At 39.9% G+C, this 21,388-nt stretch overlaps 1 protein-coding gene across 1 annotated transcript in view; it reads right to left on the bottom strand.

The window, feature by feature from the left end:
- TENM3 (teneurin transmembrane protein 3) overlaps nucleotides 1–21,388 on the bottom strand; it is a 1,496,942-nt gene that overhangs the window by 1,156,382 nt on the left and 319,172 nt on the right. The gene's annotated exons all lie outside the window — the stretch shown is intronic.

Below are 21,388 nucleotides of genomic sequence, written 5' to 3'. Positions count from 1 at the left end.
TTCTTTCTTTCTTTCTTTCTTTCTTTCTTTCTTTCTTTCTTTCTTTCCTTCCTTCCTTCCTTCCTTCCTTCCTTCCTTCCTTCCTTTCTGTCAGAGATTTCTTCAACTTCATCTTCCAAATATACCACTATATTTAAAACTTGTGGTTTTTTTTATAAGTCATTTCTTTCTCTATATGTAAAATATTATCTTTTACGTTTCTGCAAATATTAATTATCATATGTTGAAGTGTTCTGCTTCCTGCATTTTCTTTTCTCTGGTTTTATTTTATGTCAGGATTATATTCTGCCTTTCTCATTAAAAGGCTTTCTTAAAATGTCTTGGCATCTTTGTCTGTTTACATTTAAGAGTAAGTTGCTATAAAAGATAGGGATTGGACTCTGTGCACATGGGTGCGGCTTAGTGACTGGCAGGTTTCTGCATAGACAGATGGGTCCAAGAGATGGTTGCAGTTGGAGGAAGCCTACAGATAGGTGTGTCTATAAGTTTTTGCCTTGAGCCTGCTCCTTCCTAGACAAGGCTTGCACAATGTATTGCTCCAGAGTTGGAAGACAACCTGCAGGTGTCTAGGGCCAGCCTCAGGGAGAGAGCTGAGCATTCACCATTCAGAGCAGCCTTGAACACAAGGCCCCTCTCCAGTTCTCAGTCCAGCAGCCCAATCCTGCTTCCTCCTGTGCTTGGCATCTCCTGGACTGTAGTCCAGGAGAGGCTGTAGTCTACATTTTCTTTCTTTCTTTTTTTTTAAGATTTTATTTATTTATTTGACAGAGAGAGACACAGCTAGAGAGGGAACACAAGCAGGGGGAGTGGGAGAGGGAGAAGGAGGCTTCCCGCTGAGCTGGGAGCCAGATGCTGGGCTACATCCCAGGACCCTGGGATCACGACCCAAGCCGAAGGCAGACACTTAAGGACTGAGCCACTCAGGTGCCCCTACATTTTCTTTCTTATGCAGGGACACAGAATAAGCACCTAGCTGTGGAGAATGCAGAGGGGCCTGGGGCGGGGGGGGGTTGTCTAACTGATTTTTGCATAGATTTTCCAACCACAAAACCTGGTGTTTCAGATTGCTGGGCATTTGTGGAGTTGTGTGGGCTTAACTGGCTTGCTTCTCATTGTGTCCCCCTCTCCAAAGCTTTTTGCTCTAATGTTCTCAGTTCTGATAAGCAAATCACCATCTTTCCATCTGCTTTTCCATCTTAAAACCATCTCTCACTGGTTGTTAGGCCTACTCTTACTCATGTAAATGTATGCCTCTTTTGGAATCTATAGGGGTAATGGCTCACGTATTTAAAGACTCCTGTTGAGAAATTATGCCTTTTTTCTGAGGACAGGTGTTTCAAAACAATACCATTACATGCATCATATTTAGCTTTTTTTTTTTTTACAAATGGCAAGAGGAATCCATAGTAAAAGAGAATTTTTCTGAGATAATTTGGCAAGAGACAAAGAGGGCAATGAATCAAATATGTCTGATACATAAATATAAATATATAAATGTATTTGTAATATTTAGAAAAATATACATTACATATACATATACAATATAAGTACATTTGTGATTTGAGAGGGCTACCATCAGAACATAACTCTACAAAAGAATTTTTCAAACAGTAAGATTACCATTTATTAAGCAATTTCTATGTGTCTGGCACTCTGTTAGGGTTTAATATAAATATGATGTTATTTCAAGATCACAGCAACTCAAAGGACTATTTGGAACAACTCATTCAACATCTTTATGGATAATTACAACTCGGTTACTGAAGTTGGCAGTTTGAGCTAAAGTACACAGATGAGAAACAGAAGGTCAGAATTATGTTCCAGATCGTTTTGCCCTCAGTGACTGTGGTTTCTGCTCTTCACTGTTGCTGTTTGTGAAACAGAGCAAAACAAACACATCCCCTCTTGTTAGTATGCTTAAGATGAAAGAAGGAGGAACACATGATTGAAGATACATTTGTTATTGTAATCTACCGAAACGAAGGATGGAAATCTCCCACATTGGATTTAATGTCTTGAACTAAGGCATTCTTTTGGTGACAGAAAGGAAACAATGAATTAAAACAGGATTTTGAGGAAAGAATTGACAACATTCGGTGCATCAATAAAGCTGGCAAAGGGGAGGGAGGACCGACAGATGATTACCATTTTGAGTGTGGGTGGCTCAAAGAATATTGCTGCCACAAAGAATGTTCAGGAAAAATGCAATGAGAAGTGACAAGAGCAGCATAACCCTCCCCGGCCCACCCCCTCCAAAAAAAAAAAAAAAAAAAAAAACCCTGCTAAAAGGCAGGTTGAAGATACTTGGGGAAAAAAGCAAGAATGTAGAATCTAACCACTGTCTATAATGATCTAAATATGTCTGCGGTATCATTTCACTGGAATAGCTCTTCATGAAAATAATCTTCAAGTCCTCAGTGCCTTTGATAGTAAACGAATCACAAGGATGCTAGCCTTTCATGGCGGCCATGCAATTGTATTGTGTGCATACATTTCGTAGGCAGTTTAGTACATTTGGGTGGATCGGAGGTCACGGGGAAAGGAAAGGAAGCTACAACAGTTTTCTGAAGAGAGAAGATGTGAGCATCCTGTAAGGGCCCTCTGAGTGGAGAAGCCTCACGGGACCATTCACACGCACACCATCACGGCCTGAGAGGTAAGGTCTGCGCTCAGTGCGAAAGAACACAAGAACACTGCAGTGGCCACTAGAGAGAAAATGTCAGCTGGCAAACCATGGCAATAACAGGCCATGTGTGAAGGCTTCCTATGTGCACTCTAAGGACCAGGTGAAGAGGAATGTCCCATCACCATATTTACGCATTGTGCAGACGTCCACTTTCTGAAGAATGATGTTGCTTCCCCATGGGTCTTTTTAGGCAAGAGAATGGCTAACGATACATGAAAAATAACATGGAAACACATACTTACACTTCTTTCTTCCATATAATACAATAAAAATATAGAATTCTGATTTAAAAATATTTCATAAAATAGGTTTATGGACCCTGAAATTCTTTTCAAGTCAGCTGCAATATAAAAATGACTTAAATTTTCCTTAATTTAAATAAAATTTGGTCTATGGAATATTCAGCAGGTTCTGAAAAAGAAAACACGGCCCAAAGAACTCTTTCTAAGAAAATGGCCTGAGACCTTGTCTCATAACACTTCAGCATTTCCTCTTGATTTGGCATTTACAGCCTCTAAAAAGCTTGTAAGAACTTTACATTTTCTAAAATCTACTATTATCCTCAACTTCAAATAAAAATACCAGGAATATAATAAATTCCGAGGTAGATGGTCCTTTAATTTCCCAATGAGGGACAAATAATTTCATCTCCCAATCAGTTTCCCCTTGATGAAATCCCAACTTAAGATGCCTCATCCTATCTGTCCTGTTTTTCAAGAAACACCACGGCTCCCAAACCACTGACTAGTGGAAGTGTTCCAAATTGGAAACCTCCTTAGGTGGATGATGCACTGTTACGAAAGGGATACATCTACATTAAAGTTTTACGTATTTATTTACTAGCAAAATAAGATGAGATCAACAGAATATACAGCAAGGAATCTAGGATTAAACAAAATAAATCTCTCCTGACTCAAACCTAATAACTTGCTCCAAAAGCTCTCATAAATTATTAGCTTCAAAATCATTCAACGTGTCTGAAGCGTAGTGTGTGTCACTGATGTACTTGAAGTTCACCTAAGAAACTGTATCATCAAAATGTGCCTACAAGAACTGCCAGCAACGATGCCACCTTGCAATCAATCACATATCTGTTTCAGAATTATAAAGTGTCTGAGAGCTATAATTTCATCTGCTTCTAGCTGCATATCATTTAAAACTTCATTTTCTCATGGAGAAGAAAAAAGTAAAAACATTTGTCAGCTCCAGCTCCCTCTTTATGAAGACCCACTGTTTCTACCACACTTTCTGGCTTCCTTATTGTAATTTGTGTTTCAGAAATCTTTTCCTTTTTTCTTTTTCTCCCATGGACTACGCACGGTACAAAGCTTACGAACACAGTACTAGAGGCGATTCTCAATTATATGTCCGAATGGAAACCCAGGGTGGTACTGATAATCCAAAACCATTTTATATTTGACTTTCAAATACGCTATGTGAATTTTCCCTGGGAGGTTCACCTTCCTGCTAATGCTTTGCTAGAACTAATATTAAAATATGTTTCCATTCCTTGAGCACATGCCAAACGACAGCAGTAGGGTGCAACCCACAAGTGGGTTGCAGGGGTAAGTTAGACAGGGGTTAAACATTTCTATGAAGAATTGTCAATATGAGTTTTCCAAATGTGGGTAATTGGGGGGTAGTTACATAGAATATATATTTTTTTTAATCCTGAAGGAAAAAGTCCTTTTGAAGTATATTAATGCAAAAGACCGTATTTTAAAATATCAAGTAAAAGTCAGATTTTCATTGTAACTTAACTATTCAGCTACGAATCAGAAATTCATTTATTTTTAAAAGAAAAAATATGAAACACTCCTGGCAAGTGGTTATTTATAGTTACAAATTTATTATTATAGAATAGATATCTCTGTATCTTTTTTATCTCGATATGACCTGAAGAAATGATTCACCATGTTTGGCTATTTAGCCAATTGCGATACCAGTTTGGTATCCCAGTGTATCAGGATTAGAACTAAAAGCAATAATGAACTAATTTGTTCAATCTATTTAAAAAAATTAAGTTACCTCATTGACTATTGCCTTTCCTCATTTATGTTCTCACCACACTTTTAAAGAATGTGTAAATATTCGGTTGACTGCGTAGACTGATATTCTTTCATGCCACCCTAAAATGGAAACTTCAGGAAGAGCACACTTTTTTTTTTATTATGTAAGCAGAATTTATAATTACAGTAGGTGTTTTAAGATATTCTGTTGTTTACATCTTTGTTGAAATATTTGGGTTAAGAAAGAACATATATATTTATAGTCATAAAACAATGTTGGACATGAACACTTGTGTTTTGTCAGCCTAACATAAAAAGACACTAAAGACTCACTTACGAAAAACTTCTGTGTCTCTGGGAACCAGATTGGGAAAATTGGGGTGCCAATTCCTGTTTTATAACCGATTCTCAACCACACGTTGAATTGATAAGATCTGGCAGTAGGCAAGTTCAGATTAAGCTTGACCTACAGCAGGTGATTGACAGCAGAGGGCTGTTGGACAAAGGCAGGCTGTGGATCAGCATTGCTGGAGTCAGAATAGCACAGTCCAAAGCAAACTGAGAGAGCTGGTCATCATGCAGAAAGAAATCCTTCAGACATTAAGTCAGAAAGAGCTTTGGGCTGAGAAATCAGATCTTCTGATAGTACCTTTAATGAAAAGCTGCTGAGACAATGCCTAAATCCGCATCTTAAAGCCTTTTTGCTCTTCCCTACCATCCGGCCCTTCTCCTCCTCCATTTTGGCCCCTCCCACCTCTTCTCTGCATTCTCTGAGAGCCCCGGACTTAGCCCAAAAACTCTGCACGCCCAGTGACACAACATGCCCAATCTCAAGCTAAATGAGGACTAGAATTTGAGTAGATACTAATGAAGAAATTTCTGGAAAAACATGAAGAGAAAGAGGAAGAAAAGAGAGAATGGGCATATATTTTATGTGATCGAATCTAGGAAAAATATTTGGGATTCTAACTCTCCAGGTATATCAAATCTTGCCGTTGCCTCTCCAAATCTGGTAGTAGATAGTCTTCTGAAGCTTGCACTCAAAATCACTCAAATGGATTTGAGTGCAGTTGAGTGTTGGCTGGATGGAGGGGATAGGGCTGGGCCGTGCGTAGAGTCTACAGATGATCCAGTTTGACTGGGAGATGGAGGTAGGGGATGGTAGCCCCCTTGACATTCTTCAATGATGAAAGGCTTCTCACAAAATGCCTAGACTGTCTCATCTTACTCTAACATGCAGAGATATTTGAAATTTGCTATGAAAAGAGAATATACTTTTCGCAGGAGATCAAAGGCTGGAGACCTTAGACGTGCTCTTAAATGAATCAGTTCTTCTGCTATTATTGGGTTCAGTCATCTAAATCTAGGCAAAGCCAGTTAATTAAATTTTTCCAGGTAAAATTAAAACCTCGGAGTTATTCTTTATTCCCTCATTTACCATACCTAATCCATCTGCAATCCTATTAGTTCTAAATATAACCTCTTCTCTCCAACCCTACTTTCACGTTCCTAATCTAACTTACCATTGTCTCTCTCCAGAGCAACTTCAATAGCTTCGTAATGCTGTCCTGCCTCCCCCTACAACCTCTTCTTCACAGAATTGCCAGCATTCCTTCACAGTTATAAATCAGGTCTACTACTCAAACCTTTTACTGGCTTCATACTGTTCCTAGGGTAAAACCCAAATGCTCTACCGTGGCCTAAGGGACCTTCTATGCAGGATTTAGATGCTACTTCTGCAAGCTGACCAGAATTAACTCCCTGATTTCCAGTTCTCCATATCAAGTGGGTCCCCATTTTTGGGTTTTTGCACTTATTTTTTTTAAGATTTTAATTTATTCATGTGAAAGAAAGAGAGAGAGAGAGAGAGATCCCGAGGAAGGCTCCCCACAAAACAGGGAGCCCGTCAAAGGGCTTGATCCCAGGACTCCTGGATCACGACCTGAGCCGAAGGCAGACGCTTAACCGACTGAGCCACTCAGATGCCCCTGGGTTTTTGCACTTCTTTGGGCCTCTAGAATGCTCTTCACCCAGTTCATTTTTTGCATGCCTCCTTGTCATCCTTTAGGCCTCTATTCAAAGTTACTTTCCATTTTATTTCCTTCACAGCATCCATAATAATATGAAATGTCTTATTGCTTTACATTGTTATTGTCTTTCCACACTGAAATTTAAGGGAGGGGTTTCTAAGTCACCTTTGTTCAGCAACTCTAGGAACACCTGCCATGTCACTGATGCTCAACAAATGACTGGCATCTTTCTGCGAGGACACATCTTTTGATACTAAGTATCAAGCTTCTAATTTGTGAACCCAGGCAAACAGTTCATCTGAAACTGCAGCAAACAGGAAGTAGTGAGGGGATCTAGACTTTCTTCTAGAACTAGAGGCCCAAAATGATTTCTTATGGTAAAATTGTCTTCAGCCAAAGTAATCCTTAAAGCGACGACGTTGCATGGTAGAAAGAGCTGCTGTTCTGAACGTTTAATAACTATGTTCTGGTGATGCATCCCAGTAGTTAACAACCCAGACGTTGGGCTTCCTGGAAAGAGAGGAGCTAAAAGAATAAGAGAAACAGGCCAGCTGTTGGACGATCATCCTTGCTATCTGACATTTTGTTCCTTCTCTCCTGTGCTGTAGCAAAGGGATACAATGAGGCTGATTATTACTATTAACTTCTTAACAGGGGGTTCAGGTTACCAAATCATACACCAAAGCAGAGTTGAATGACTCAGAGTGAAGCCAATCAATCAGCAGTGAACACACACTCAAGAGCAGGTTTCTAATTCAGTTTGCCTTTGACCAGTGAATTTTGAGTAGCTGCCCAATTGCTCTAGATTTTGAACATTGAATTCATATATTTTAATGGATTCCTCTCTTATAAGCATTATCAAACACAAACTTTACAATGAACATGCTTTTAGAACAGTTTCAGAATTACAGAATTATTGTAAAAATTGTACAGAGTTCCTCTATACTCCCCATCCAGTTTCCCACACTAAATGGTGTGTTTGTCACAACTAATGAGCCAATAATGATGCCTTCCCATTAACTCAAGTCCATACTTTATTTAGACTTCCTCAGTTTTCCCTCATGTCCTTTTTCTGTTCCAGGATCCTGTCTGGGATACCACATTACATGTAGTCAGCGTGTCTCCTTAGGCTTCTCTTGGCTGTAACAGCTTCTCAGACTTTCGTTATTTTTGATGACTTTGAGAATTTTAGGAATACTAGTCAGGTGTTTTGCAGAATGTCCCTCAGTTGGGATTTGTCTCTTGTTTTTCTCATCACGAGACTGGGATAATGTGTTTTGGAAAGAAGACCACAAAGGTAAAGTGCCATTCTCATCACATCCTATCAAGGGTACATGCTACCATGACTTATCACTGTTGATGTTAACCTTGACTGCCTGGCTTAATAGAGGCTTGTTAGTTTTCTCCATTGTAAAGTCACTCTTTTTTTTTTTTTTTTTTTTGAAAATGTCCCAGCACAGCCCACACTTAAGGAGTGGGACATTGTGTTTTACCTGCTTAAATGGGAGTTTCTACATAAAGTATTTACAAATTTCTCCACAGGAGATTTATCTGTATCTATCTATTTATCTTTCTAGTCATTTACTCATATCCCTATGACTCATGGATATGTACTTTATACTTTGGGCTATTATCCAATATTACTTTGTTTTATTGCTTTATTTTGTTGCTCAAATTGTTCCAGCTTTGGCCACTGAGAACACTTTTAGTTGGCTCCTAGAGGCTTTCACATATCCCCATCATAGACTTTTGTTTTGTTTTTAGTATCTCCTTACTTTCTGGAACCATGAGATGCTCCAGGTTCATCTTGTAGATTACTTCACACAACATTATGACTGCCCTTCACTCTATGAACCACTGCCTTCTCTGCCCTTATCCCATCCCTTTTACAGTGAACTCCAATATTTGTCTCATTCATCTTTCTATTCAAGTGCCTGCTAGTGCATTGATTAGATAGGTGCTTCAGTAACGACATAAGTGACTGAACGGAAGAAGGAAGGATTCGAGCTTATTCATCTCAGGCTTGCTCTAAGCCAGGGGGGCCCCAGTCTTGTTGAATGAGAGACCAATTTAATCTAGTAATTAAAACAAACATGGTGGACAAAGAGTTACAGAACAGTTTCAACAGTTCAAACATTAACTTTCATGGTACCTGTGCTCTCTCCCTTTTGTATCCTTGCCCATTTCTTAGAAGACCCAGCAAGTATAAAATTGAAAATATCATGCCCTGTAATTCTGCTTCTTGTAATTATGACACAGCGTGGGCTGAAACAAAAAATTCACCAGGTATATCACTCCCAGAACCTTCGCTACCTCCAGCCCCTTAAAATACAAAGAATATATTTCCAATTCCTAACATAAGTCATGTTTCAAATTAAGCATTTATGTATAAAAATCTAATTATAAATGTGCTAGTTTTGGTAAACTGATGTAGACAAGGATTGGGTTTTGTCTTCGCTGCACTGACTAACTTCAGTTTTTGTGTTACCGGCTGTGGTATAGGGCAGCAGAAGACAGATTTTTCCCAGCCACCACCTCTTCTTATTAGTTGTGTGACCTTAGGGGAATCACTTAGCTTCTCTGGTCCTTTGTTGCCTAAACTTTAAAATGAAGGTGACAGCATTTACATCACATGGAGTTTACACGTTACTAAATCTTATAGACAAAGTTGCTAATACAGTGTTTGGAATATAAAATATGCTTAGGGACTCAGCCAACTCCTATATTCTTTTCTCTTGGTGTACCTTGAAGTATTAACCCAATTCACTTACAGGATGTCAGAATTCAGTCTTATTAATTCAGACTGGGCCTTCCTTCAATGGGCTTCAATTAGTGAAATTTACAGACTCATTCACATTTTTACAAGGACCTGAATGCTCTGCCAATTTCTTCTCTTCTAGATTATTTTACATCTGTAAATTATAATGCACATGTAGTGGCAGAATGTCTCATGTAGAAGTTCTTCTCAGAAAATACCTGGTCAAATTCCCAGTGTAAACCGTAGTCATAATGGAATATAGGATCTGACTTGACCAGTAAAGCAGGAGTCAGGAAACTTGAAAGCAATCTCTGACCCTGCGGTAGACTCCCTTTCTTAACCAAAGCCCAACTTGGCTGTGCCTTAGTATTTTGGGAAAAGGTCATCTTTCTCTGCCTCTCTTAGAGGACAGTGAGGTTTATAAAGGATTTTGAACCCACTTCAGAAAGACAAATATAAACATATAAAGTTTGATCACCTTTAAAAACAATTCTCTTTACTTGTTAAAGGGAAGTTTTACTTTATCAGCACCAGTTGACTTATCTGGAGTTAGTAAGTTGATGAAGGTCTGATTAAGGTTTTATAAGGCAATCTGTAACACAGAGTAGAGTTCACCAGGGTCCCTTCCTATTTCCTTGTTCCATATTTCTTATCACAAATTAATTCAGTACTTTCATGAAACACTGCCCTTTTTTAGTCCGCTGGGGGAAAAAAAATTCATGTGCCTACTCTGTAAAGATATCCTTTATTGAATAATTCTGTGACCAGAACCTACCAGTAGTACAGAATAATGAAAGCTATTTCAAAGATGTATTAACTACTAATGCTATGGAGTGTCCTAGACGAATCAAATTATCCAGTGGCCCCAGTGTCTAAAGAACTAATGACATGGCAGAGATAAAGAAATTGACCACTTCCTCAGTTGGGAAGATGAAGATTTATTTCTAATTTAACAGTTTCTTATCAGAACTGCCTATCACTCAAATGGCAGTTGATGGTGCCATAGGATGAAATGCCTTTTTTTATTTGATGTGACAATATCTCTGACTCTCATGTATATAATTTTGAAAATGTGAATCTATCGTGATGAAATTCTAGAATGCTCTTCTCTTGGAGGCACTGCAGTAATGTCATCTCAGAGAGCTCTGGCAGAATTTATCACTTAAGAGGAGGAGGGAGGGAGAAGCTTGCTCAGGATATATAAATCATTGCTGACCCTCATAATGGCTAAGCATCCCAATTACCCCTCATGCAGGAATAAGAAGTGCAGAGGCCATCCAGAAGACAGCAGTGACTTTAAAATGGAAACAAAGCAAACAAAGCCAAAAATGGAGCAACCTGGTGGAAGTTGAAAGATAATTGATGTTAAGTAGGAAGTCTCAGAAGATTGTATTTACTGAGCCCCTAATATATACTAGGACCCCTGCTGGGCACATGGGAATATGGAACAAACAAGCCAGCTACGTTTTTTAGTTCACGTTTTATACAATCAAGTTAAAGGGGACATACTGCAAGTAGTTATACATCTGTGATAAGATGTTGAGTAGGATTATTTTTTTCTTTTTTATTCTGGAAATATAACTAAATATCCAAAGTTGAGAACTATAGGGACAAATACCCTTAATTTAAAAAAAAGCTCCAGGAGGAGCCAACAATTAGAGTCAGACTTCTCTCTCCCCCAGGGTTTAATAAGAGGCTGCCAAACCTGTCTTACCGACTCATCCCACTATACGTAAGGAGACAACTGGGCAGAGAAGAAGGTGGTTGGGGATCCTTTGCCTGTGGGGAATGCAGTGCTCCCGAGTGGAAGAGGGCGAGCCATCATTGTAGTTAAAGTCAGGTGGATATTACTGTGACTTGTGCATAAAGGGGGGCAGGCATTCCATGTTCTGCTTCAAATATCTACTTAGGAAATAGATTTGCTGATTATTAATTAGTGGACTTACTTATTTATTCATTCATTCAAACTAAATATTAAATAGCTACCATGTACCTGCTAGAAATTTTTCTAAGCACTAGAAAATACCAAGATGAACAAACAAGGTCTCTGACCTTGTGCATGAAGCTAACTTTTTTATATGTTTATGTGTTGGTGTGTACATGGTTTATAGAGCTGGGAAATAAACACAGTATGTCAAGTGGTGATAACTTGTTACAAAGAAAGACAAAGCAGTTGAGAGGATTGGAAGATTGACATTTAATGTGGGTGGTTGGAAAGGACTTGTGATAAGGTGATGTGTGGGCGGAGTGTAAGGAAGTGGGGTTGAGCCAGGCAGGTAGTAGGAGAACATCGGGGCGGATGGGGAAACAAAATACATGGGTCCCGAGGCAGGACTGGCTTGGCATGTTTGAGGAGCACTGAGAAAACCAATGTGGCTGGAGCAAAGTTGGAGCAGAGTAGGCTGTTGAATTGGTGAGGCTGAATCACGTGGCCCTGGAAGCCTTTGAAAAAAATCTTTTACTTGAAATGAGATGGAAAACAACCATTTAAGGATTTTGAGTACCCGGGTGATCTATCTTCCATTATCACAGGATTACCTTGCTTATTTGGTAAAGATAGACTACAAGGCTAAGGGTACCAGTTGGAGGCTATTGCCATAGGAGAGAGATAATAGCTTGGTCATGAGGTTGGCCAGCCTTTGTGCCTGTATGAACAGAGGGCAAGATCATTGGAGGGGCAGTGGGAAGGAGCAGGCTGCATGGCCAGTATTTAGTCGTGCACGATGACTACATGAGTCCTGACATGGACACAGCAAAGCCCAGTTGACGTTGAACACCACTGACCTCAGCTCCTGAGAAGGTCAACTGGTAGATCAGGAAGCCCCAGAAGCGAGAGTCTGTTGGTGAAACACTGTTCACTACTGACTAACAGCTAAGCGGAGAGAGGAGGTGCCCCTAGAGTTGGCACAAGCTGGGACTCCGGGAGGCTGTCCCCAGACACTTAAGACATCCAAAACTACATCACATGAAAGAGATGGCGCTTGAAGTCAGGCCATCAAAAGACATGGGCAGCTCGGTAGGGTAAGTCAGAGAGGCAGACAATACCAGCTGGGAGAGTGTTCAAGCTGTGTCTTCTGCAACCAGAAGGCCCTCATCTTCAGCAGATAGCTGGAGCCCAATAGAAAGGGGAGGGAAGTTTTCAATAAGATCCAGGATTGGAAGCTTCAAGGACTGGTCTGGGTTTTAGTATCCAAAATATCTGAACAATTATGGGACCTGCCTAGGGTATCATTCACAGACTGGAGGGCGGATTCAACAGAGCAAGGTGGGAAAACAGTACAAGTGTGAGTGCGTATGTGTGGGGGGGGGAGGTGAATATTTACGTACAGTTTCTGGTCTAAATCTGTGCAACAAATGTGATGAAAGAACTCCCAGGGGTCCTGGGGGGTATACCTCAAAAAATCTTTCCCGCTCTGGGCATTTTGGACAACTCTCCCGAGAAGTTGACACTAAAACTCAAAAGATCTAGTAGATGTTGCTCAAGCCAAGGTGAGGGCAGCACATTTCAGGAACAGCCAAGGTAAGGGTATATCAAGAGGGGAAGGGGAGGGTATTAGGCGGAGAAAGAAGCCTATAGGGAAAGTCACCATCTGCTATAGAGATCACATGGCCACTAAAGGAACTAAAAAAAAAAAAAATCTTGCTTGAAAATGTTATCTTCATCATTGGGTTTCACGATTAGCTGCTAAATATGTTTGGCCACTTCCGACAAGGAGTTCAAGCCTTCTTGTTTAAGATTTACACCAGTTTCCTATAACTACAAACATCCTGAATGCAATCCTTTTCACAATTCTGTTACATGTATATAACTTTGTTTCTAAATTAAAGTTAACCTGTTGATTCTCTACTCTAAGTCTTGGTGTGAATCTCAGAATGATTTGGGAGCATTCACTAGACCATCTGTGATCCTGCTGGCTTCACTCTGTTCCAGGGCTCGGGGTTATGTTTCAGAGTTTACCACAGGTTCTTGTCCCTGTCAGTGATAACAACAGTGGCTAAAGTTGTCAGCGATAATGGCAAACCCGAGATAGGAAGTTGTGCCAGTGGATCCAACAAGGGGGAGTTTGGAATGGATGTAAAAAACAAGAAAGAATGGGTCTCAGTGAAGGTCTATCTATGCCTAGGAAATTAATAAAAAGTTAAAAAAAAATAAAGGCAGAGGGGTAAACATGCACACAAGTTGTTTTGACAGGATTTCAGAAATACCCTGTAGGTTTGGCAGTAGCTGAAGGCTCTCTTGTGCCTACTGTTCCAGGGCTAGGGGGAGAAGAGAGGAAGGATACTGGGTGGGGGGGAGACCCACAGGAATTGCCTGTGCCAGCCTCCATAGACTTGGTTCTTCCCTTCCGGGTCCTACCCTGCTAAAGGAGTGCTCCAGGAACAAAGGAACTTTACTATTTTTTAAAGATTTTGTTTATTTAATTGACAGAGAGAGACACAGCGAGAGCGGGAACACAAGCAGGGGGAGTGGGAGAGGGAGAAGCAGGCTTCCCTTGGAGCAGGGAGCCCGATGCGGGGCTCGATCCCAGGACCCGGGGATCATGACCTGAGCCGAAGGCAGACGCTTAATGACTGAGCCACCCAGACGCCCCAGAACAAAGGAACTTTAAAAGGAGAGATTATCTCTAGTAAAATCATTGGTCACAAATCCTCTCCCCTAGAACCCTGGGCTGAAAAGTCTTTGCCTCACATGCTCATGCAATGGTGTTGGTAGTTTCGATCAGTAAAGTAGTGATGGAGAGAATTTTGGAAATACATTAAAGTCTTTAACAAATGATTATCATACCTAAAAACAATTTTAAGGAAATCATCAAAGAAGCAGACATTTATATACAGAATTAAAGGGTGAAAACATATTATATGCTATAAATTAAATAAATTATAACATAAGGGACAGGTTTAAAAAATGTAGCACATGGAAAACTATAGAGCCATTCGTAATCATTCTTGTTTAAAAAAGAAACTGCTAGAATATAGAAGTTTCCTCTCCACTTATGTGGGCTTCAGAAAGCTCTGAAGTATTTTAATAGTACTGATTTCTAATCCTTTTACTTTTGCTAATAGAGGTACACTCAGAAAGTCTTGATTTTAATGTATTCAAACAGGACATTTTATTCCAAAATTTGTATCTCTAACCAAGATCTCTCTTCTTCTCTCCAGAGCCAGCTGTTGTTTCCTCTTCAATATTTCCATCTGTCTGTCCCATCAACACTTAAAACTCAACATCTCAAAAATTGACCCCCATTATGCCTTATTTCAGGATATGGTCCAAGCCAGGAGTCTCAACTGTCATTCTTGACTTGTCCCTATTTCTTACCTCCCACACCCAGGTACAGTGCATTCTACTTCCTAATATGGTTGGAATTTGCCATGGTCAGAATCCCAGTCACAGTCCGCTCTCACCATAACTGGTAGACAAGTCTCACTCCTAGGCTCCACGTCCCATTTTGCCCTCCTGCAATTAGATCTTAAATTTGAGTAACATTTTCAATGCATTCCATACCAATGGTTGTCCAGTTCTTTAGTACAAAATGAGAAAGCCCTAACAGCACGTGCGCCATTCAGCCATTGGGTCCCTGCTTTCTTTTCCAGCCACTGTCTACTTCTATGACACATTTTTCTTTTACCTCAAAGATCTAATGCTCTTCTTTCCATACTATTTTTCTTCCCCATTAACATCTCTCCATCTAATTCTGCTAAGCAGCCAGCTAACTCCTAGAGACACCTGTGAACAGTCATGCAAACCGGGCCAGGTGCAACCGCAGGGGTGGTCCCTACCCTTATATCATGGTCTAAGTGAGTGGCATGTTTCGGGGTTGAGAACTGAACACCAATGGCACAGTACGAACAACTCTGCCTCCTCCAGATTTCTGCTTAAGTGACAGTGCCTCCAAGAAGCCTTCTGTACACCCCACCCCCTCAACCCCCCTGCAAATACATTCACACACACCTGGAGAGGTCCCCCATTTTACATTTCCATAACAGCCTGGGCTTCTCCTCCATAGCACTTAACGTTTGTAATTATTTGTTTAATGTCTTTCTTCCCCATTATACTGAAAGCCCCATAAAGTAAGAATCCCAGCTGTCTTGTTTGCTGTATTCCCAGAGCTTTCAACAGGATCTGGAACTGGTGGGTGCTCAAATAATTTGCTACAGTTCACAACCTATGTGTAAACTCATGATTTAAAACATAATGTCACGGGGCCTTGATTGTGCTCCCTTCTGAAAGAGGTCGAGCCCATGACAGAGAGAGCATGGGGCCAACAAAACCAGCAAACCTAGACTCTGGGCATGTATGCATAAGTCTCTTGAAACTTGACACATAGATGATTGTCTTAGTGCCAAGGCTGAGACAAGGATTGAGGAAGACAGAGCTTTCCTCTGGCACTGTTGTCTTTGAAAGCCTTTCCTGCACCAACCTATTCTTTCTCAGACAATCGCTGTAAATACTTATTTTCCCATGTCGTCTCCCTATAATTCAGGCCACTTTGACTGTATGGGTCAGTTCAAGTTAAAGTAACTCTGGTTTTGATTACTATCTAATCCACGAGGCAGAAAATAACCACATGACATTTAAACATGTAATTGAAGGAGAAACTGATGGCTATTTGGAATGTAATAAAAATTGATGCTAATAGTCACTCATTAGGGATAAAAAGGCATGATACACTCCGGAAGTCATGTTACCGGAGTAAGAATGATATCTGAGTAAGACCTGAACAATCAGGAGTGACATAAAGAGAGAGAGAGAGCAGGAGGGAGGGAGGAAAAGAAAGGGAAAGAAGGGAGGAAGGGAGGGTGGAGGGAGGGAGGGTGGAGGGAGGGGGCGTGGAGGGAGGGGGCGTGGAGGGAGGGGGGGAGGGAGAAAAGAGTAGCAGGGATTCCTTCTGATTTGCGAACCCAAAAGGGAATGGCATTTCGTAGGCCTTATGAGGAATTATAATTTCTTAGACCAGTTCAATTTTTGGAAATACATAACGCACACACATGCACAGGCGCGCGCACACACACACAAATTTACTCCTCCAAAGAATCTGACATTTGAATAGGCAATGTCTTTGTTGTTGAATCAACATCCATTAAAGATCAGTTTTATTTTTATGGTTATGTCTGTTTTGAGGATTAAATTTTTACAGGATTTAGAAAAGAAGAGGCATTATTTTCCATGTTGTGCATGAAGTTCCCCTTAAAACTCATTAACAGTTGCGTGAATTCACAAATTCTAGGCTTGGTAACAATGAGAAAAAAGGGGGACTTTTTATGTTCTGTCAGCAAGATGTACCTCAGGATCAGCTTGGCTTCTCAGAGTGGATATGAGTTACCTTTAAGGTATTCTTCTTAAGAGAAATCTGCGTGAATTCAGCTCTGTTGCCTCATTTTATGTAGTGAAGGCTGGCCGCCTCCTCCATTCACTGACAGCTACTAATGAGAGATCACTTCCTAAGATCATTACTGGAAATAAGTTCCCTTGTAAAAATTAATCTATTGGTGCCACATAATGCAAAATTTCAATTATTCATTCATCTTATTTATTACCCTATATGTAGGGCTTTTAAGCATCTAGCTGTCCTGATTTCAGAATGCATGTTTTTATGATCACTGAGAAAGAAATAATAGTTTAATATGCTTTTTCTCTGACACTTAAAATTCCACTTTTTTTTAAGGTACTTTTTCATTTGGAGCATAAATTAAAATGTAATTGTACACAGTTATCATTCTGGTTTCCCAAGATCAGAGTATTAAGAGAAGAGCAAATCTTAGTGCTATCAAAATGTTTTTGTGTGTGTCCTATTTGTAATGATTATTCGTTTTCTTTGTCTTAGGACAAAATTTGAGTGACTTTGGTCTTTTCTTAAGGCCCTGTAGGAAGGCGGTATTTTAGAGAAAGAGAACTTCTGTGCATGAACAACCTCATGAAAGAGTTCAGTCCAATTCTACTTAGTTTGGCAAATATTTTTCAAGCACCTACTATGTACAGAGCACTGTGCCAACTGAACTCTGACCCAAGTGCCTGCCTCACGACTGTTTGTCCCTGACCACAGGGGAGGTTGAACGGGCCAGTGAGTGACTCAGTGTAAATGCAATGCCTGTGGCCTCACGTTATCTGGTCAGTGAGCACCATCTTCATTTCCAGGTGAGGTAATAGAACAGCGCCTATTGCTCTGACTGGTGCCATTAGAAATTAATATTATACTGAGATTAATAACAACGATCCTCCCCCCAACCAAATGTGATTATATTTATCTTAGGCTGTCAGTTGTAGGTGCTCTTGTTTCGCCAAAGGATTTATGCGTTTAGTATTTACATCGCTCACTCTATCTTCCCTCAGTTTTCTGTTTGAAGTTAATCCTTCTTACTGAGGAGAATGGAAGCAAAAAAAAAAAAAAAAAAAAAGAGTAGGTTTTCCTTCTCTGTTATCTGTTAACACGATACTGTCATCTTCGGAGAGCAGCTCCTCCATCCCCCTCTTTTCTAGAGTTTTCTAGATCTACATACATAACGGCAGATCTTTCTTCCTTGCCCTTATTATTTCCCATTGGTTTCTGTTCATGTCTTCAGACACTTTAGGAGAGGTGCTGCTGGTATAAGGTGAGCAGGAGTGCTAGACTAACAGTCAGAAGATCTGGTTTTAATCCCCACTCTGCCTCTCCTCACTGCAGGATATCCAGTAAGCTATTTGAACCTCTCCAAGCCTGTTTTCTCCCCTATAAAATGGGTTCAGTAATCTCTGCTGTGCCTTCCTCCTTGACAGGAAAGTGTAAGCAAAAGCTCTTTAAAAATCAAATGTAATATATATATATATATATATATATCTGTATATACATAAATATTTCTTTTATGTTTATATTGCTCATATAGTCAAACATACACATGCATTTATATCAAATATATACACATGTGTGTATTTATACATATATGTGCACGTGTATGTGTGAGTGTATGTGTAGTCATAAGTTCTTTGCTGTATTATAAAACAGAAGATTTTCCAAAGTCATCTCTGAATGAGCAGCCCCTGGGCACATGGATGCTGGGAGTGTGTATGCACACTCACAAGAGGGGGCAGCGATGTGTAGAGGGGAAGGGCGCAGGTGCCCTGTGCTAGACCTGGGATTGAATACTGTCCCTCCATAAATTGTTGGGTATCTTTTTTGAAGGGTCACTTCACCTCCCTGACCTTCACATTCCATATTTGTAAAATGGGGTTAATAAGGGGGCACCTGGGTGGCTCAGTTGTTAAGCATCTGCCTTCGGCAGGGTCCTGGGATCGAGCCCCGCATCGGGCTCCCTGCTCAGCGGGAAGCCTGCTTCTCCCTCTCCCACTCCCCCTGCTTGTGTTCCTTCTCTCACTGTGTCTCTCTCTGTCAGATAAATAAATAAAATCTTTAAAAAATGGGGTTAATAAGTCATTCTACCTCACAGGATTGTTATGAGTATTAAGTGATTTAATGCATATAAAGCACATCAGTGTCTGACACTAGTAGAAATTCAGTGTATTAGCTATTACTAGTGTTGTTACATAGTAAGCATGTCAGTAATTTAGACCTTCCTATACTTTGTGAGCCACATTTATATGAGAAGATCATAAATCTTATCACTACATCTTTTGAATTTTACTTCAATGGAAGTTAGCTTTTCTAGCTATCAAGGTAGAACTTATGATATTTATTTTTAGTAAAGACAAGAATCTTATTTCTTTAGGATTAGGAAGAAAAAACATATCAATAGTTGTCCTGAAAGTCATTTATTATAATGACTACTTTGTAGAAATTAGGTAGATTTGTTTTTAAATATGATAATAGGTGGAATATATGCCAAAAAAAGTAAAAGCCCAATATAGGAAATGCATATATTAAATATCTGCTTTGTGAAAATAACATATTTGAAACCACAGGTTTTCATTTGACAAAATCACTCCATTCTTTTCCTTAAAAGGTAATCAGAGATATACATAAAACTTTATGTACAAGTTTCCTCATTTTAACCCTCTTTGTACAAGGATAATTTTTCAGTACATTGTGGTACAGTCACACAATGGAATATTATTCAGTCATTAAAGTTTATTTTGAAGAACTTAGTTTAGACGTATTTATGATATAAGTTTAAATGAAAAGAAAGGTGACCTACAAATGGCTTTATAGACTAAAATGCCAAGTGTAGGTACATACATTACGTTAAAAAAAGAGTGCGAGCAAATGTAACAATGTAAAATGTAATTTTCTTGGTGGGAGAATTCAAAGTATTTTTATTATTATTTTCTTCTGAATACATACACACACACACATATTTATGTCTATATGGCTGTTTTGCAAAAGTTCAATGTTATACTTTTATAATGAAAAAAAAAAAACAACCTGCTACAAAGTATTTCAACTTTTTAACCCATTGCCTCTCCAGATAGATAAAACAAAACACTTAACAGGAAATCCATTTACACAAAGTCATTAGAAAACCAGTTTGGTCAGGCACCTCTAAAATTTTTCACTTGGAAAATCACATTCAACGTTTCCCAAACGAAACAGACATTAATGGAAATAGGGGCACATTTTGTAGATTGGAACCTCAACCAGCTGTGGCCCCCAGCAGCTGAGCTCTCTCCTCAAACAACAGTGCTGGTTGCAGGAGGTCAGAGGGGGGAGTTGCAGCAAGGGTAAACTCAGAAATCTCGAGCTAAGCCTCCTGAGCAAGGAGCATCACCAGGGAGGGTCTTCAGATCACGAAGGAGGCAGCAATTTACCACGGATTTAATTTTGGTGCTTATTTCAGAACCGAATTATAGTTACACATATACGTTTTTACTATTACTAAGAAAGAGAGGCAGATAGGCACATTGGCTCTGAGCCCAGTGGAGAGAGATACAGAGAGAAACAGAGACAGAGACAGACACACAGGAGGGCAAGTATGAAAGAGGATCTCCAAAGAAGACAGAGGGAAAATGCACTGTACTTAAACTATAAACAGCTCTCCCCACAATAACTGTTCAGTTTCTCTCAACCGATCCTTTAGTTAGAAAGTCTCCATCACAAACGGTAGACACCACGACCACCACCACCACGACCACCACCACCACCACCACCACGACCACCAAAATCTCAAAGCGCTGTTAAGAAGTACTTGCACAAAGTGCAAAAGAACAAGAGGTACTCTTACTCTTGGGGTACTCCAGAGGGATAGATAAGAAAAGCCCTTTAATAAATGGCAATCCGACAAAACCTGTTCCCATTTGGCTGAGCTTTCCTTTTGAATCATGTTGTAAAACTTCCCAATTGGTTCTAGCTACAAATCAAGTAAGTCCACTGAAGTGGAATTTACACCGGAAAAACAACAACAACAACAACCAAACAAAAAAACCAAAAAACAAAACCAACATTCTGCTTTTACTGTCAAATATGAATTTGATGGGGTCAGAAATATATCTCTGGTTGATCTTAAATTTTGTACCCAGTGGGGTCTCTATGACCAACTCACCAGTTTTTTTAAACTGGTTTGTCCCCCCCACCCCCACCACCTCTACTTGGTTTTCAGTTGTTTTAAAATTATAAAGCAGGGGCGCCCGGGTGGCTCAGTTGTTGAGCGTCTGCCTTCGGCTCAGGTCATGATCCCGGGGTCCTGGGATCGAGCCCCGCATCGGGCTCCCTGCTCAGCGGGGAGTCTGCTTCTCCCTCTCCCACTCCCCCTGCTTGTGTTCCCTCTCTCGCTGTGTCTCTCTCTGTCAAATAAATAAATAAAATCTTAAAAAAAAACTAAAGATACTCTTTAAAAAAAAGGAAAAAAGATAAAATGATAAAGCAAACATGATTACATTTCATAGAATTCTTTTTTTTTTTTTCAGAAGGTTGAAAGAATGGTTTCCTTCAAACCAGGGAAATGGACCACCCACTTAAATTCAAGATTATGCCAAAGGAAA

This window comes from Callorhinus ursinus, unplaced genomic scaffold (genome assembly GCF_003265705.2).
Source record: "Callorhinus ursinus isolate GAN/ISIS: 27379988/994484 unplaced genomic scaffold, GSC_fseal_2.0 scaffold17, whole genome shotgun sequence".
Lineage (NCBI taxonomy): Eukaryota > Metazoa > Chordata > Mammalia > Carnivora > Otariidae > Callorhinus > Callorhinus ursinus.
This window is presented reverse-complemented; position numbering and strand designations above follow the sequence as displayed.